This window comes from Rissa tridactyla, chromosome 3 (genome assembly GCF_028500815.1).
Source record: "Rissa tridactyla isolate bRisTri1 chromosome 3, bRisTri1.patW.cur.20221130, whole genome shotgun sequence".
Classification (NCBI taxonomy): domain Eukaryota; kingdom Metazoa; phylum Chordata; class Aves; order Charadriiformes; family Laridae; genus Rissa; species Rissa tridactyla.
The window spans coordinates 26,867,264-26,884,617 of NC_071468.1; the positions used below are offsets into that span (position 1 = coordinate 26,867,264).

The 17,354-nt window shown below is 40.7% G+C and overlaps 1 long non-coding RNA gene across 1 annotated transcript; it reads left to right on the plus strand.

The window, feature by feature from the left end:
• The first annotated feature begins 5,651 nt into the window (after positions 1–5,651).
• Positions 5,652–8,932, plus strand: LOC128907863 (uncharacterized). Its single transcript, XR_008465768.1, has 3 exons — positions 5,652–5,780; positions 7,726–7,881; positions 8,807–8,932. It is a non-coding gene; the product is annotated as an uncharacterized LOC128907863 (long non-coding RNA).
• Positions 8,933–17,354: the final 8,422 nt, after the last annotated feature.

A 17,354-nucleotide genomic window follows, 5' to 3' on the forward strand; every position in this document is an offset into this window, starting at 1 on the left:
AGCCCTCTAATCAAACTGAACAAGGTATGAAGTTACTGACAGGATTATGGACCTGCAAGGACAGGAGTCTGCAGTTAGAAATTATTGGGAGGTACCATTTTTTTTTTTCATCTCATGTAGCATGGGACTTCTCTACTGGTTTCTGACAAATAACAATTTGTAGTAAAATTTTGCATTGTTTTGTTGCAGCAGGTCCACCCGGAGTCAGTGTTTCCATTTTTATTCTCAAAATAAACTTTAACAGTAGGACGTGTGGTTGACAGGACTTTCTTGAGGCATGGATCCGTGTTAATGGGCCAACGATTGTGTTTTTGAGAGGTGCTGCCTGTCAAAGCACTGCTGGTCTAATGCTGCGTCTGTTGGACTGTTGTGCTTCTCTGGGCAAGGGCAGCCACTTCCAAACGAGCCGGTTTTGCTCCACAGACCACAGTGAGTAGCTGTCATCAACACAGCCCTGCTAGGTTTCTGTGGTGCAGGTCTGACAATACCTGGGCCCGATGAGTAGATGCTGGTGTGGAATGGGTGATCTGACCTTGGTAATCCAGTGGGAAATATGGAGTCACCCTGCTTTTGTGCAGCACCACGCTCCCAAATGTCATGCACAGAGCCTCTGCTCTCAGCAGGAGGCTTTGGTAGAAACCTTATGCTGGGTGTGACCTGCACCACTGGTGTATGTCACTCAGTGGGCTGCTGGTCACTAATAGATCAGAACTGTGTTGTCCATGTTTGTGGTAGTTGTTATAATTCTGTGGTGAATGAGGTCAAGTCATTCCTTTTGGATGCTTGCAGAGCATCCCCATAGGACTGCAGCTCTTGTGTCTGCATTTCAAGAGAGAGGACAGATCCTAACGATGACCTCTTAGACATTTCTGCCAGCCATTCTCACATCAGGCTTATAGACCTGAATTCAACCAAAGCTTATTTTTTTAGAAAGACATTTGGTTTTGCTATTAAGTCTTCAAGTGACAGGGAATATATTATGTCCTCAAGTAGACTATTTTAGTGCTAATTTACCTCCCTAGTAAAAATGCACATTATTTTTAGTCTGATTTTTGTCTGCTCTAACCATTGGACTTTCATATCCCTGTCTACAATTTTAAAGTAGACTTGATGATTTATAAGATGAGAAATATTTTTGGCATGGATGAGAGTATAAACTGTGATCAAGTCAAGCATTCAAATTACCTTGGATAAGTTCGAATCTCTACAGTCATTCAGGAAAAGACAGGTTTTCCAGCCACAGACCCATCCCTCTAACCGTTTTCTGAACTGTTCCCAGTTTCTGAATATCCCTTTTAAGTAAAAGTCTGCAAGAGAGCTTAAGTTCAGAGGTGCAGCAAACCTTGTCCTGTGGTCTTTTAGTACTCATTATAATTTAGCCTGTGATCCTAAGATGCCCCAGAGTACAAAATTTTCCTTTCAAAAAACTGCGAGCTTTATAAACCTTACAGAGCTCTCTTTCAGGACGGTAATTCTCATCATTACAGCTGTCACACCATATTTACTGCTGTCACTGTTTTCTGTTAAAATGATGAAGCAAAGCAATGTCTGCAATTGTTAACGTCATCCTGGGTACAAAACATCTCATGTTTCATTGCAGACCCTAAAATAGAGAGAAGTAAACTGGGGAGGAAAGCTTTGGCAACCCTGAAAACCAAGAACAGAAATTTGCTGCCTAGTGACAGTAAAATGAGAGAGGACATAAGGATGACAAAAGGGAGTCTATGTGTGGGACACTTCAGGACACAGCTATGGAAAGCTCTTGTGTGGGGTGGGATTTTCCTGTGTCCCCACGTGGAAAGTCTGGGTGCAAAGGTCAGAACTGCAGGGCCTGCTTGGCAAAATACAATTGAAAGAATCATAGAATTGCCTAGGTTGGGAGACCTTTCAGATCATCTAGTCCAACCATCAACCTAACTCTGACAAAAACCATCACTAAACTATATGTCTAAGCACCACAACTACCTGTCTTTTAAATACCTCCAGTGATGGTGCCACTTCCCTGGGCGGCCTGTTCCAATGCTTAGTAACCCTTTCAGTGTAAAATTTTTTCCCAATATCCAGTCTAAACCTCCCCTGGTGCAACTTGAGGCTGTTTCCTCTTGTCCTATTGCCTGTTACTTGGGAGAAGAGATCGACCCCCACCTCGCTACAGCCTCCTTTAAGGTAGTTGTAGAGAGTGATAAGGTCTCCCCTCAGTCTCCTTTTCTCCAGGCTAAATAATCCCAGCTCCCTCAGTCACTCATAAGACTTGTTTTCCAGACCCCTCACCACCTTTGTTGCCCTTCTCTGGACCTGCTCCAGCACCTCAATGTCTTTTTTGTGGTGAGGGGACCAAAACTGGACACGGTATTTGAGGTGGGGCCTCACCAGTGCTGAGTACAGGGGGACGATCGCTTCCCTAGTGCTACTCACCACACTGTTCCTGATACAGGCCAGGATGCTGTTGGCCGCCTTGGCTACCTGGGCACATGGCTGGCTCATATTCAGCCGGCAGTTCAACCCCTTCTTGGATGAACCAGGGTTTCTGCTCCCAAAAATGGTATAGGAAGTCCCACAACAGCCGTGTCTGTCATCCTAGTAGCTCTGACAGAACCTAGTAGACATAAGGCATTGGCTTGTTGGTGTCAGCTCTGATTATGTTTGAAAGATTATTTTTTTTTTTTTAGCATTCATAGTAGCTCCTACTACTGTACATTTTTTTAAAATGTATATTCTGTAGAAACTTCACATTTGTTCTTCATGGGGAAAGAGTTTGTTGCTACTAAGGTGAATCTTCTTTTATATACCAAAAAAAATAAGAGATGCCCCATCTAAACTAAACCCAGTTTAGCTGTTATGCTGGTGGGAATGGCCTGTGCTTGTAAGCAAATGCAGAGACTTCTTGCCAGAAGGGGGTAATTATACAAATGCCTCTAATAAGCTGTAGAATTTGTTGCATTGAGTAGAGATTTGAAAGCTGAAACAAATGATAGACTTCCAGAAAATATCGGTTTGTGACATTCAAAGCTGGAAAATATTATCTCTAGTTTATAAACTGGGAAACGAAGTGCGGAGATGATTATGTGATTTGCCAAAGATTTCAGAGACAGTGTGGAAGAGAACTTAAGTGTGACAACGCTTCCAAGGAGAAAGGATACCTCTAATGTATGTAGAGTTAGCTTAGCTCCTCATTGCCTAGCAGAGAGTCCTACACTTCTCCCCTTTGGGGCTGTGAAAAAACACCTAATCAAGATGGTAGCGTTTTTTGTGTATTCACTTTTCATAGGTGCAAATGAAAGCACCATATGGAAAACAAAATTTAGCTGATGGTGGATATTTTAATAGCTATATCAATATGAAGCATTCTTTTTCTTTACTCTGTTCATATTCAACAAGGACACAGATCTACTACTACTTCCCTCAACAGAAAGGGTCACTGAAATAGTTCAAATGATGGTGCTTTTCTAAGCAACCTAAGAGAATTAACTGCACTAAAATGCTTCCTGACTTGTGTTACCACAAAAATTGTAAAAACAGTTTTACAAGCTGTTGTGCTTTAGTGCAAAGCAAACACATTAAAAACATTTAATGAGCATTGCTTCTTGCATCTTCCTGTTAATTTATATAATTTAGTCCTATAAAAGAATCAAGAGCTGTTTGTTTGGAGCAACTTAAGCTGTTTATTAATAGTTGTTGGTCATGCTGTAGTTGTAACGTGAGCCTAGATAGGAACTCACAGTTGTAACAGTTCTATGATACCAAGAGAAGTTAACTTTGCATTTGCTTAAACGTGTAGGACGCAGGTACGACGCAGTAGAATGCAGCTAGATTTTTTTCTACCAGGAATTTGATATTCCGGTGCAGTGCATCCTCAGATCCTGAGCTTAAGGGACCTCACACCTCCACCATGCCTTTCAAAGTTGGTGTGGAAGCCCCCGCATGGGCTACGGAGGTGTGCCTGCGGTCCTGCAAAAGAGGCAGCACCACATGTTGGGAAGCACCGTGTCACGCCAGAAGGTTCAAAGGCCCACTTAAGAAAACAACCCACAACTGTAAGGGGATGGCACAGACGACCTCGGAGATCATCTCCTTTTTTGTTTCCAGGGCTGGCTGGCTCAGGGCAGCGCTGGTTCCAATTAAAGCTCAAGCACAGCTGCAAAATTCCAATGGCACCCACATCTTAGGCTCAGCTTTACTGCCTGCCTTCCTGTATCACCGGGCTGATACGCAGTATATGCAACTGATTTGGCAGATATCTAGATTCAAGAATAACTTGGCATCATCTGTACATATTGTTGGCAATTTTTCAAACCTTTCCATTCGTGTGGATCTCAAAGCCGGTCTCGCTTCATTTGTAAATGCAGTTACTTGCCTAAGTCATGCGTGATGCCCTGTAATATAGTTATTTCTCCAGTAAGCTCAGACCTGTTGGACAACTTTGTGCTGGAACTAATTATGCTTCCTGACATCCACTGAGGAGTGACTCATAATTTGCATATGCTTGCCTTGTATCATAATTCCTGAACTGCCAATTGAACTCATTCTGTATAATCACATTGTATAGTAATGTGTTTTTTCATAAATCATGTAAATTGTACGTTTTATCATCTATAGTTTCTTTGTGTCAGAATCTTTGACTGTGTTGTTTTTTTATATCTCAGATATAAACGAAAGCTAAAGGCTCAATAAGTAAGGTTTTATGACTAATGCTGAAAGTTTTCTACTATGTCGGTTTAAAAATACACTAAAAGGAACAACGTATTTTATGTTTTGAAATTTTGCTCTAGTGGAGGAGAAAAATTATGAAACAGGAGAGAAAGAAAATGGTTGGTGGTGAGAGAAATGTGAAGATGAGAGATGTGAAAGAGACTGAGGCAGCACTTTCTTTTCTCTCAGCCCCCTGCACAAGGCTCACACCCAGTTCTACACACTACAGGGAGTTACTTTTGGTATGTTAGTGGGGGAAAAAAAACCAACAAAGTGGTGCGTAAATTTTAGGCTGGCTTTTAGGCTGGTGTGGTGCCAGTTTCACCACTGTTTTTCTCCCTTCTTTACTGTGCTCGGCATCACTGATGTCAGCTAGAATTTATTTTGATAATTCTGCTTTCTTCTGTTATGAATGACCAGGCTGGGCTCAGTTCCGACTGGAATATTAGGTAGCAGCTGGATATGTGAAACTAAGTTTAATCATGGCACAATGCTTTCTGGTAGCTTAGATGTACTAGGAAAAGAATGTTGTCCCTCAAGTGAGGTTAAATAGGTCTGCAGGTGATACTGCTGGAGCAGTAACACACCCTCTAATTCACTGAGTGTAGCTTGTGATAGGAATGTGATGTGCCAGCTGGATAGGATCCTGCTAGGAATGACTATAAACCTTTTTATTAAACATGATTCTGCTTGTCTGTACTTCCCTCTCCCCTCCACTAGTTCTCTGAATTGCAATTTCTATCCTCTTTTTTATATGGCAGGAAAAATAGCCCAGATGAAAGCTTTCATTCTTTGCCTTATGAATCTCTTTCCTCAGACCCCCTAAAGGGAAATTGTTCCTGGAAAATTTGGACAGTTCCTTTATTTTCCTTAATACTTGCAAACACTAAACCACTGCCTCGGAAGAGATATTTGTATTTGCCATTTGCTGCTCGGTGATTTTTTTCTTTTATGAGTTTTCCCTGTCTCTTTCCCGTCTTCCAGGGCACAGCTTGTGGAAATATGTCACATTTCTGTGGTGCAGCAGAGTGGGAGGCAGCAAATCTGGATCTTATTACCAGTTTGGCCATAGTCTTCCTGTGTGAACACTGGTAAGTTATTTATTTCTGCACTGATAATACAGCGATGTTAATCACTTACTTCATGAGGCAAGGGTGGCTGATTTGTAACACGCTTGAAGAGTTTAAGCAGTTCAGATGGGACTCCCAAAGCCAGGTCTCTGTCGTGTGTTTGGCTAGCATGGAGACTTCTGGGCGACCTGAAGCTCCTCTGTGGGACAGAGTAAGTGGCTACAGCTGGTAATGCTGATAGCCCCCAGATGCCCTGGGATTCATCTGCAAGGCAGCCCAGACCTGCTCTTCAACAGGTCCTCATGTGAGTCATCCCCACATCCCACCCTGTTGAGATTTTTGGTGCAAAACGTGTAGGATTAGCAGGGTTGGCTATTTTTGTTATGTGAAAATAAAAGGAAAGGAAAACAGGCTGAGGTCTGGTGAGAGGAATATCAGGACCACAGCAAAAAGGGCTGGGAAAGAGGAGGTGGTCCCCGCCCTGCCAGATGCAGGTTTATTCCTGCATGTCCGTTTAAGCCATGCATTAAAAAGTGCCAGTGATGGACCAAGCTGGTACCAAAATATTAGGGTTGATTCATATTATAATGTACCTTTCAGCCATCTTCTTGTTCCTCAAGATAAACAAACTGCATGGGTTAAGGAGTGCATTCCTCCCCACAAGTGTCAAAAATCTCTGGCTCTCTCTGTTTGCTCAGTTCCCCTGATCCTATAAATTACACAAGCTGTGTTCGTCTTGGATTTATACCACCTTATTTCCCCACTTATTGCATGGCTTGGCAATGGCAGAAGAGACATATTTTTCCTCTCCTTCCTTCTTTTTGTCTTTTTGTTGAGCATTTTATTTAACTGGGACTGTAAAATGAAAGCATTGTCAGTCTGGTACAACACTTCATGCTTTATTTGACAGTGGGCACCACTTATACCATAGTCTAAAGGTAGTTTAAAAGACATCCTAACCCACTCCTTCAAGTACAATTCAATAAGAAAATGGCCACACTTGGCACTGACAGTGGTTAAGAACAGAACTGGCAAAACTTCACATTCTTGCCCTAGAAACCTCTTGGTCCACCAAGAGAGTGAGCAACCTCCAGGCTCACAGACAACAGCTGAGCTTTGGGTTTGGATTCGCATGCCGTGCAAAGACGATGACACAGCCTAGGAAAAAGGAAGAAGAGGGAAAGCTCCCTCTTGATAATTAAGCTATTCCCCAGTCCTTTCTGGTTTAGATCCCCATCCAGCAAAGGCTCCTGGATGGACTTTATATACTTAAATAGTTCCACTGAGGCAGGTGTGATTTTGGGGTGCTGCCTAATTAATCTTATTTAAAATCACGTCTGAAGATTCAATTACTTCCAGGACTGTGTCTTTGCTGACAATCTATGGATCATTTAGAAAAAAAATGCATCTTCTCATAGCAATCAAGATACTAGGAGGAAGCCATAATACGGAAAATGGACCTGGTTTTCCCCAAATTGTCTAAAATTAAAGATTGAAAGTCCGATTTTTACAGTTTCCCACTGCTAAGCCTTCCTTCATGAGAAAAAAATTCGCAGACTACATTTGACCAACTTCTGAACAAACAAAATTGGAGCAACCTGTTTTGCTAAGCTATGTTAATAAACGCTTGCTGAGAATCTTTAATTTCTTAAATTCTCCACGCTCCTTGCTGAATACGTGGAAAAGAAAAATTGTACAAGTGTTATTTTGGTTTAAATGCAGCCTTATCCATTTTGTGGCCTTAGTCATGAATTCTAATCTCTCACACTTGGAGATGTTTCCCTTAATGCTAAACTACACTGAAGATTACAGTTTTTTTGAAGGTGCAGGGATATATGAACAAGTTCAAAGGCCTTAAAATTGTATTAGTTGGTAGGGTGTAGCTGGTTTACCAGAGTTACCAAAACAATACTTAACTTCTATACAAGCACAACATGCAATTAAATACATTCATCTTGATCTTCAGAGTGAAATTGAATCAGCTTCCAGAATTTAGCTACGCTTGATATCTGCACGTAACACGAGATGGTCTGAAAAAAGCTTCCCAGGGCTTTTTTGTCTTCTCTTCCTTGATATACCAGGACCTGCAAATCGAAGGGAGCAATATAATGTGAATACGGAGGTAAGTGATGCCAGTTTAATGGAAAAATCATGGCAATGAAGGTGTTTTCGTTCTGCTGAAAATCACCTTAACTCCTCATGCAAGACTTCTGCTTTTGTGACTAGCTTTGTAGGGTTTCATAGTTGGAAACATGATATTGTCTGTGGCCTTCATGGACGAGAGACCCAGTACGACATGCTCACATTCTATCGATTTTCCAGATCCAAGAATGCTAATATTTTTCACATGCAATCACACTGGTGTTTACATTATTTGGGGAGCTGAAGTCTGTTTTGATGCTTTATGAAGTCTGACATTGCTTGAATAAACAAATTCTTAATAATTGATTAAAAAGCATAGTTGTACCACTTAATCTGTCTGTGCGGAGAGAGGCATTTTTCCTCTGGGACAGGAATAACCCAGCATTTAGTTAATCAAGTTTTAAAAGCTGTGAATTTAAGCTCTTTGGGATATATACATTACCAATTGCAGGAAGTTGGGAAATAAAAGGAACTTTTCAAATAAAAAGATGTCAATTTAATAGCAAAGGAGCTGGAAACAGATGTTTCACGCAAAGCATAAGAGTTGTGTCATTCCTTTAGGTTTTCAAAGTCACTTCTTGTCAGATGCATTGGTTAAGAGAGAAAATTAATGAGCTGTGTTAAGTTTTATTACACAATCTTCTGATGTGGGAAAGCTTCCCTCCAGGAACAGCTCTGTGCATGGCTTAACTGATTTAGGCATGCCTGCTGCAGTATTCTCCAGAATGTGTTGGAGATCAAAGTAGGGGGAGTTGTTCAGGTTTTATGGCAAGGTAATTAAAAAAATATGGGGATTATTACATATAAATCATACTTGCATAAATTTGCTGGCAAAATAAAATCAAATAAACACGTTTAAAAAATGAGATCAGGAAAACATTCAGCCACATTTTTTACCATTACAGATGCAAAGCTATACCCTGAAGTCTACACAGTTGACCTCTTTCTTCCACTGCAGAGAATTTGGCCCGGTTCCATTTTAGCGATGTTTTCATTTACATAAAAGAAAAAGAAAAAAGAAGAAGAAAAAAGGCATACTGAGCTCTCCTATCTTGTGACAATGTGAAGATGGGCCCTTTGCACCAGGTACAGGAGACGGAGAAGGGGTCCCAGGGAGGGCGGTGGCAAGACTTCCCTTGGTTTCTGAGGCGATTTCATCTGTAAATTTATTCTCCTAGAAGTAGACTCGTGTGCCTGCCTGAGCATTTATCTTTTCAATGCAAATGTTAACATTATACAAAACAAGACACAAGAGCAGACCTTGTTCCTGCTATTGTTCCGCTGCAGACTGTAAGCAAAGAGCAGGTTTGGACCAACAGCTTCTGGAAAAGGGGGTAAAAAAAAAAAATCCCTAAAAAAACTGCAAAGACTTTCTGTTCTCAGCTATATAGAACTTCTGAGGGGAGTGCATACGAGCTGAGGAAAGACCGTAGCTCATCCTTTCTGGCCACATATGGGAGAAATGGATGCATGTGCTATGCTCCAAACAAGGGCTCAGAAATCGCAGTCTAGAAAGAGGGAGAGAGGATCCAGTTGTAAATGTTGGAGTCCTGATCGCAAAATGCGGAAAACGTTTCTCTCTGGGTGGGAGAGAAATGAAGAGTATTGTGAAACTTCTGTTTAATCAGAGGAGAGCTTCCACATTTCTGTCACATAAATATGCAGAAAGGATAAGCTTATAGCTTCAGTTGTCCTGAATGCAGCGATACCATATGATGACAGAACACACATGCACATGCCTGTCTAAACATATACACAGTTGTAGCCAAAACGTATAACACTGTCAGGACTGAGCTTTCTCACTCTAAGGATGTGCATATGCCCTCTTTGGTCTAATTGGGTTTATGACTACATGTGCATGTATATGCAAGAGATATAAAATACAAGTACAGTAGCTTTTGATGTGAAATAACATTTATTTTCTTGTACCAACTACAGGTCCCCGAGAGAGTACATGTAAAGTTCACACTGGAAGCTGCACAACTGAAGGACTAGCAACAGAATAAGCAAGCAAGCAGAACTTGGCTGTCATTTTAACAGTCTTCTCTGCTGCAGTCCTAACGTGCATGGAAGAGGGGCTATTGACTGGCAACTCCGTGCAGATGAAATAGTACAATTGTGACAATTAAAACCTATGTGAAGTATCAGGTGAAAATTCCCCTGTGCTTTGGTCTTCTGGGCGATGAAATAATTTCTTGAAGGAACTGAAGAAATCCCCCTGTGATGTCAGATTTTTTAAGGGTACTTGACTGTGAAATATAGAATCACAGGATAGTTTGGGTTGGAAGGGACCTTTAAACGCCACCTAGTCCAACTCCCCTGCAATAAGCAGAGAACATCTTCAACTAGATTAGGTTGCTCAGAGCACTGGCCAACCTGACCTTGAATGTTTCTGGGGATGGGGCATCTACCACCTCTCTGGGCAACCTGTTCCACCGTTATTGTCCATCTTAGACTTGTCTCAGTGTTCGATATGGCAGGTCTCTTCCACTTCTAACCTTTTTCAGAGAATCAATAGACGCTGTGTCTAATAATGATAATGAATATATATTAAAGATATATTATCTGAGTCTGGAAGTTGAAGGCTGGATCTGAAAGTATTGCAAAAGTTAGTTGTATTTGCATGCTTCCTGAATATGCACTGCTGTTAATCACATGTGCACAATCTTGAAGACAAGGACCAGAAAACTCATTGAGATTTTGAAACAACAATGATATAAAGCCCATAGCAAGATTTAATATAAAATCTGAACAGTAAAGAATTCTGTGATGTATCTGGTTCTTGTTTGATGTACTTCTACTGCCACAGTTAATATAGTGTTTGCAGTGCGCACATAAAGCAGATACGCCCAGATTCCTCTCTAAGAGTTAAATTATTTTATAGCCATGTATGCTGTCTTTCCTGTTATTTTTTCCCCACAATTTCTATAGGCTGTATTTAGTTTATGTAAGCTCTTCTTAACAGCTTTCAACAAATTTTGCTGTAGTGTAATGGTAGAGGAAGATGGTTACAAAAAAGGTTATAAAGACTCTTCTAAGAAATTTCTAAGCACGGGGGCAGTCCCTCTTTCTTGGTAATTACCAAAGTCTATGAGAAAAATAATCTCCAAATGAGGTATTCAAAGACATACTATTCTGTTCTCAGGCACTGGTGAATGTGTATTTCACTACAGCAAAATAAAAGTAACCCTCCTACACAACATCAGTCAAAGTCTTCAAAATATTTCAGCCCCCAAAGTAGAAATGAAGTAGTTTCCTAAAGGTTGGTGCCGGGCCCTCGGAGGTAAGGTTCAATTTCAGCCTTACTTCTTTTATATGCTTGAAAACATCAGTGAGCTAAGGGTTTTCTTGGTTTTGCTGCAGACGTGCTGCATTCATGTGTGAGTGTTTTCTGCAAGATCTGCAGAAAGACAGGAACATACAAAGCCTGTTGTACAAGCCATAATAATGTCTGGCCAAGGTCAGTCTGAACTGAGTATTCAGGATGCTTTAAGCAATAGCCCCATTAATATCTAAGTCCTCGTGTCCAGTAGGAAGCTGGTTACTTTTACTGGCTTATTTGTGGCTCTCAGTGTCTGCAAGCCTCAGGAACAACATTGTTGGGAAGTTCATTTGTGTTTGGGTTGGTTGGTGCATATGTGCTCCACAGTTGCATCCTAAAGTGCTTTGTTTCATAACTACTGTGTTGATGCTTGTCCTACTGCCACTGCTGCTGTTGCTGGCCGTTTCTCCCCTTCCTGGTTCTCTTGCTGGCTTCCTGCTACACTGTGGGGGAAAAAAGAGGCAGTATGTTGGGGATAACCCCCATTAAACTCTCTGCTCTGCTGAAGGGACTAAGGAGAGACCAGGGGAGAATATGGACTGTCAATCTGTCAACAATTTGTGCCTCTCCAGTGCTTCCTGGAAGTAAGATGATGAGTCTCAGCACAGAGTATGAGTTCCTTGTTCCCCTGTGCTGCTCTGTGCTTGCTTTTCCAGGCAAAGTGGAGCACTCCAGGACCATGCAGCAACCCCTGATGGTCAGTGTGACATATGTGGTCTGCTGTGCTACTTCAGCAGAGAGGGAGGGCGCCCTGGGGGCTGCGGGCCAGGAGCCAGTGGTGGCCTTCGCACTAAGCCCCTGAGATGCCTGCATATGCTGGTGGAGCCCCGGGAGACAGAAGCACAGTGCCTTCTTCCCAAAATCAACACGAATCCTCACTGCAGTTGTGTTAAAGTCAAGGGCTGGACAAAGCTGACTCTAAGCAGTTAGCTACTTAACATCCTTGTTTCACCCTTGTAAAATGGCATTGTCACTGGGAAAGGCTTTGAAATTCTTGTCTAGAAGCTGCTTTAAAAATTGGAACGTTATTATTATTAGGTTACTGTGCAACTAGAAAAAAAAATTTACCCTGGACTTTTCTTCATATATGTTTATGCCTAGAAGGCAGCCTACATGGGCCTGTATCTAGACAGACTCACGGGCACAGTGTTTCTCAAGGTATAAATCATTTTAGAGGCTCACTAGGTTTACTTCAGACAGTTCCATCATCTCTCTCTGGAAGAGGTTGTGTTATCAGCTCAATTGCAGCTGTTAAACCATTTGTGGTTAGAATTTTCTGTCTGTGTGCTAACGTCAGTGTTGGTAGGAGAATGGTCAGCAGAGGTGATGCTGACTATCAAATAAGTCATTGCTCTCCAGTGACAGTGGTTAAGGGCTTTAAAGCAGAAACAGGACCTTTAAAAAACTGCTTATTCTGATTCTAAAAGTATCAGATAAAATGAGGAACTTGCTCTGAATTGGAGGGATGATTTTGTGATGAGATACATGGCTTGGGGAGTCTGGTTATAGGCCATCTGCATCTCATACCTCCTTGAAGGATAAATTTACTCTTTGCCAGTTCTTTCTTTGGGGTTGCACCATCTTTTGCTTTCAGCTATCTACACAGATGAGGTTCAGATACCCTCTTGTACAAAGCAGTGCCATTTAATGGTTTTTCCCTAACTAGAGCTATCTTAGTTTATGTGAAGCAAGGGTATGCCTTTCTGACAAAGATCTCTCTAATCCGTTGAGTACGTTGTGTGTTTATTGATTTATTTTTTTTATGAGAGCAATGATTTGGTAATTATCTTTGAATTCTTTCTCTTCTGAATGTGCAGTGTTTACTGTATGGTTTTATTGATTAAATAATGGCATACATTTATGTAAGAGCAGCGTGTTCCTGCACAAGATCTTCCACACTTATAAATGAGGTGCGCCATGTATTCAAGCACGGCATCAGTTAAGCTGACTTGCACTGAGGACGTTGCTGTCCCAGTTCTGGTACAAGTGTACAAACAGGTATGTAGCACTGTGCATTGAGATGATGAATACGAATTCAATTACATCAGCCAAGCTGCTGTAAGAGAAGAAAATCTTTTTAGGAAACATTGCTGAGGGCGAGTGTTTTTTAATGGTATTTTCACTGCTATCAGGGCTGGTATTGTAGAGATAACTGGAATTTCTGGTGTGACTATGCAAAGGCACAGAGAGTCTGCTCTCCTACACATCATGGTGTGCTCAAGAGTTAGAACACAACAGTAGTTTATGGAAACCAAAGAGAAAATAAATTTAACAGATGATCCTAAATATTTTCAGTGGGATGACTTAGTTTCCCACTCAAATTATAACGTGCTTGCCTAGGTACCTCCCTCTCTTGCGACACCATTGCCAGTTATTCACTTCTCTGTGTCTTTAACGAGTAGCCTTCGTTCAGTTATTACATAATCACATAATCATTTACCTTTTAAATATACATTTACAAAACACTAACGCAATGTGAGTTTAAAGGCAAAGTCCAACCCAACAAGGGGTGAATCAACACACTGAAAGTCGAAGAGTGGCCACAAGATGTGTTTTCAAAACATGACGTTCCTCGGTCAAAAGGAGGAATTTCAGTTCTTTGCAATTAACCCTACACTGGTAATCCTTCTGCAAGAAGGCATACACATCTGTTTGTCTTTCCGTGCAACGTGCACTGTGGCAGGATAAAAATCAGAAGCAGAGCTAGTTGCCCTTCCAGGAACTCCCAGATCTAATGTAAGATTATAATCTTGGCATCTAGGCTGTTTGAAGATGGAACAAATAATAACAGAGAACAAAACCCAACCCAATTGTCCCTAAATTCCAGTACAGAAATTATGGTTAAACCTCCCTTGATACACTTCAAAGCTGGCTTGTGTTCTTTTCTGTGCTTGTTCCTTAGGTTCACTGTAGGTAAGTGACTGCTTTTCAGCTTTGAACCAATTCTCATTCCTGAAAGCATTTTCCAAACCACAGCCGCTTTATGGGCCAGCTTCTGCTCTCAGTGAATTACAGGAGTTCTGCTGGTGACTTCAGTGGGAGCAGGAGCAGTGTTAATGAAGTAGTACCATAAAAGAAAAAAGTGGGGAAAAAAGAGGTAAACTACTTTGCCAGTGCTTTGAGGTTAGGGTTAGAAGGTTGCTATAGTCATTACAGTAAAATGATTCATTCTACAACTTCTTCTTTAAAATGGAAGTACAACATTGGCTTATTATGCACATCCTGACCTCTGCCTGTGTACATACTCTCGCTGCATATTCTGATTTTGGCAGGAAGCAACTATCGGAGTCTTTTTTGCTTTGCATTTGCTACAGACAACTTTTCTGGACTCCATGTGACAGATCAGCTATTTCTCCCCTGCTGCTCTCAAAAGTTTTTATAATATCAGCCTTAAAAATCGCATTTCTTTGGCAAATTTCTCCAGGATAAAATCAACCATAAAATGAAAGAAAAATGCCTTTAGGCTTACGAATTCTTCTTTCTCTCAAGCAGCAAAATGCTGTTATTTTGAGAAGTGTCTGTGTTCATTGTTTCTCTGAAATTTGAACTTTTTCCACTTGGATACAGTTAACTCCCTGAGAATCTCGCAGGAACGGTATTAGATGTTGCTCTCTTCGCAGGAGAGCAGGGAGAACCAGACAGCCAGGCCACATCGATCCGGGCTGCAGGACGTGTTTAGTGAAAAACCTATAGAGCTCAGCTTCGGGTGTCAGCTGTCAGTCTGCAGAGCATCTGTCAGAGGAGTATTTGCTTCACTGCCGCTGAATGTGAGTAATGCTTTCACAATATGGCAGTGCGATGCTATAGATTACAGTTGTAATGGAGCACATCCTGAACAGCTGAGCCTGCTCTCTCTCGCTCATTCAATAGCAAGAGTTGCCTCGCTATAAGAGCTTGGGGGATTATGTACTCCAAACAGCTGTCTATAGCACCATGGATTTATTTGGGCTAAATGAGAACTTGCTTTCTTTAGCTAAATCAAACTTTATCAGACAGTTTTACTGTTGGCAGTTAAAATAAAATGTGTTTGCTGAACAGTAAACACCTTGTTACTGTTAGGAAGGATTATATAAACAAAAGGCATACACAATGAAGTCTTATGCCAACTGACTTACTGTCAAAATAATATACTGCTGTTAGCAGAATTGTGCTCACTTGAAGGAAATTATAGGCCTAAAAACACATCTTGAATGACAAAGAAACCATTTTTCCACAAATAATCTTTAAAAAGTTTAATACACTGTGCCTTGTAGAAGTGGTTTCAGAGACTGAGGATGCTGTATCCTCATAAGGGAAGGTTAGGAAAAACTGGGTGAATTGCCTATAATCTTCAAAGGCTTTCTGTATTTGCATAACGCACTGGATCAAGTAGATTTAGCATATTCCCCCCTACAAGATATATGAAAGTTGGTTTGGTCCAACAAAAACCCCCTACAAACCTTCTCTTTCAAAATAGGATACAGTGCTCTTCTTTCACTTATTACACTACGTAATCTATGCAACTACAGAACATTCAGGAGAAACCAAATACATGTTACAATAGAATTGGGCTATTTATGCACTGCAAATCAGCTTCCTTTGACTCCTCAAGAAACTGAAAGTAAGGCAGATATTCTGTTTTATAATCACAAGCAAAAAAGGCAGGTCCAAACCCAGCAGAGTCACTGAAAGGAATAACGCTGACTACGAGTTTCAGATTATTCTTCGGAGAGTTTGAAAATGACTTTACTTTCTTTGTGTTAAAAACAGAAGTCCCAGTTCAGGAAAGTGTAGGGCTGATGCTATTTGCACTTTCTCGCTCCATTCTGAATTTTACTGTGCAAAATGATTTGCATTTCTTTCTACATATGTACAAAGCGTTTCTTTTAACAGACTACCTAAGAGTTAAAATATCAGAATACAGCTGAAATGACCAGGAAATGTCTTCTGCTAGTAGAACCCACTATGTGACCATAATGTAGACTGCAAAGACAGACAGCACCTTGAAGGTCAAGAGCTATATAGGCTGAAGCTGGGCTAATGAGTTCGGATACAAAGAACTTCTCAAGGACAACTTGAGGAAAGATTCATAAATCTGAAAATTCTTGGGGAAAACTCTATACAAAAATATGTTGTAGAAGATCAGTTAAGCATTTATTGGTATAATTAGGCTTATTCATTACTACTTGTATGTATCGTACTTTGGAAAACTTATTTTTCTAGGAAAAGAACGCGCTGGAAGGTTGCAAAGGGGAATTTTAATGATGCCTTATAAATTTTCCTTTAGCCAAAACTGGCTCCAGGTGAAATTAAGATGAAGCTTTCCACACGTTTCCCAACAGAATGTGTCTTGCTTCCTCAATGCCATGCCTGACCTTAGAAATGCTCCTTTTCTTTTCCACATTCTCAGTGAAAAGCTCATATAATATTATTCTGTGGACAACTACACCAATTTTGTCACAATTACTTTTTCCAGTTCCTTAGGGAAGCTTGAGGACCTAGTAATTATCCCTCTGTGCTGCTTGTCATGGCTGTGTAGCTTATAGTGCAACAAAATGTAGATAGGTTCCTTAAATCCACCTTCTTACATCTTAAAAAAAGTCACAAGTGAAAAGATTTATTCTATTTTATCTGTCAGTAACAGTTAGAAAAAGATATCTGGTTAATATATGTTGGTCCTGTAAATTTCAGCACAAGTGCTGTAACTTTCATTTTGTTGTATTAACTGGAAAGGGTGTTTAGGTGTCTTTCCATGGGAAATCAAGGATAAGGTGACTTCATGAGGATTTGCTATTGATCTTCCTTAAGTAAGTATATAATTTATGCTGGTACACAAGTGCTCTACCTTGGCTAATTAATTAGGGTCAAACCCATTACAGGTTCACACTGTTGACCTTTGACATAAACCTGAAGGATCAGGAAAGATGATAATCTCTTTTAATTATTTCCTAAATTCATTTTTTAAAAAATTCAACTACAGACAGGGTATTTTACAGAGAACACAATACCTTAGAGTTTTGTTCTTCCTTCAAACCAGGCATTAAATGGCTTACCATTCAAAGAAAAGATCTGTCATTTATGAAACGGAATGCAAATTCACACACTCTGCTTCTTTCTTGCGTGTATCAAATTGCTTTCTATGGCATGTGATA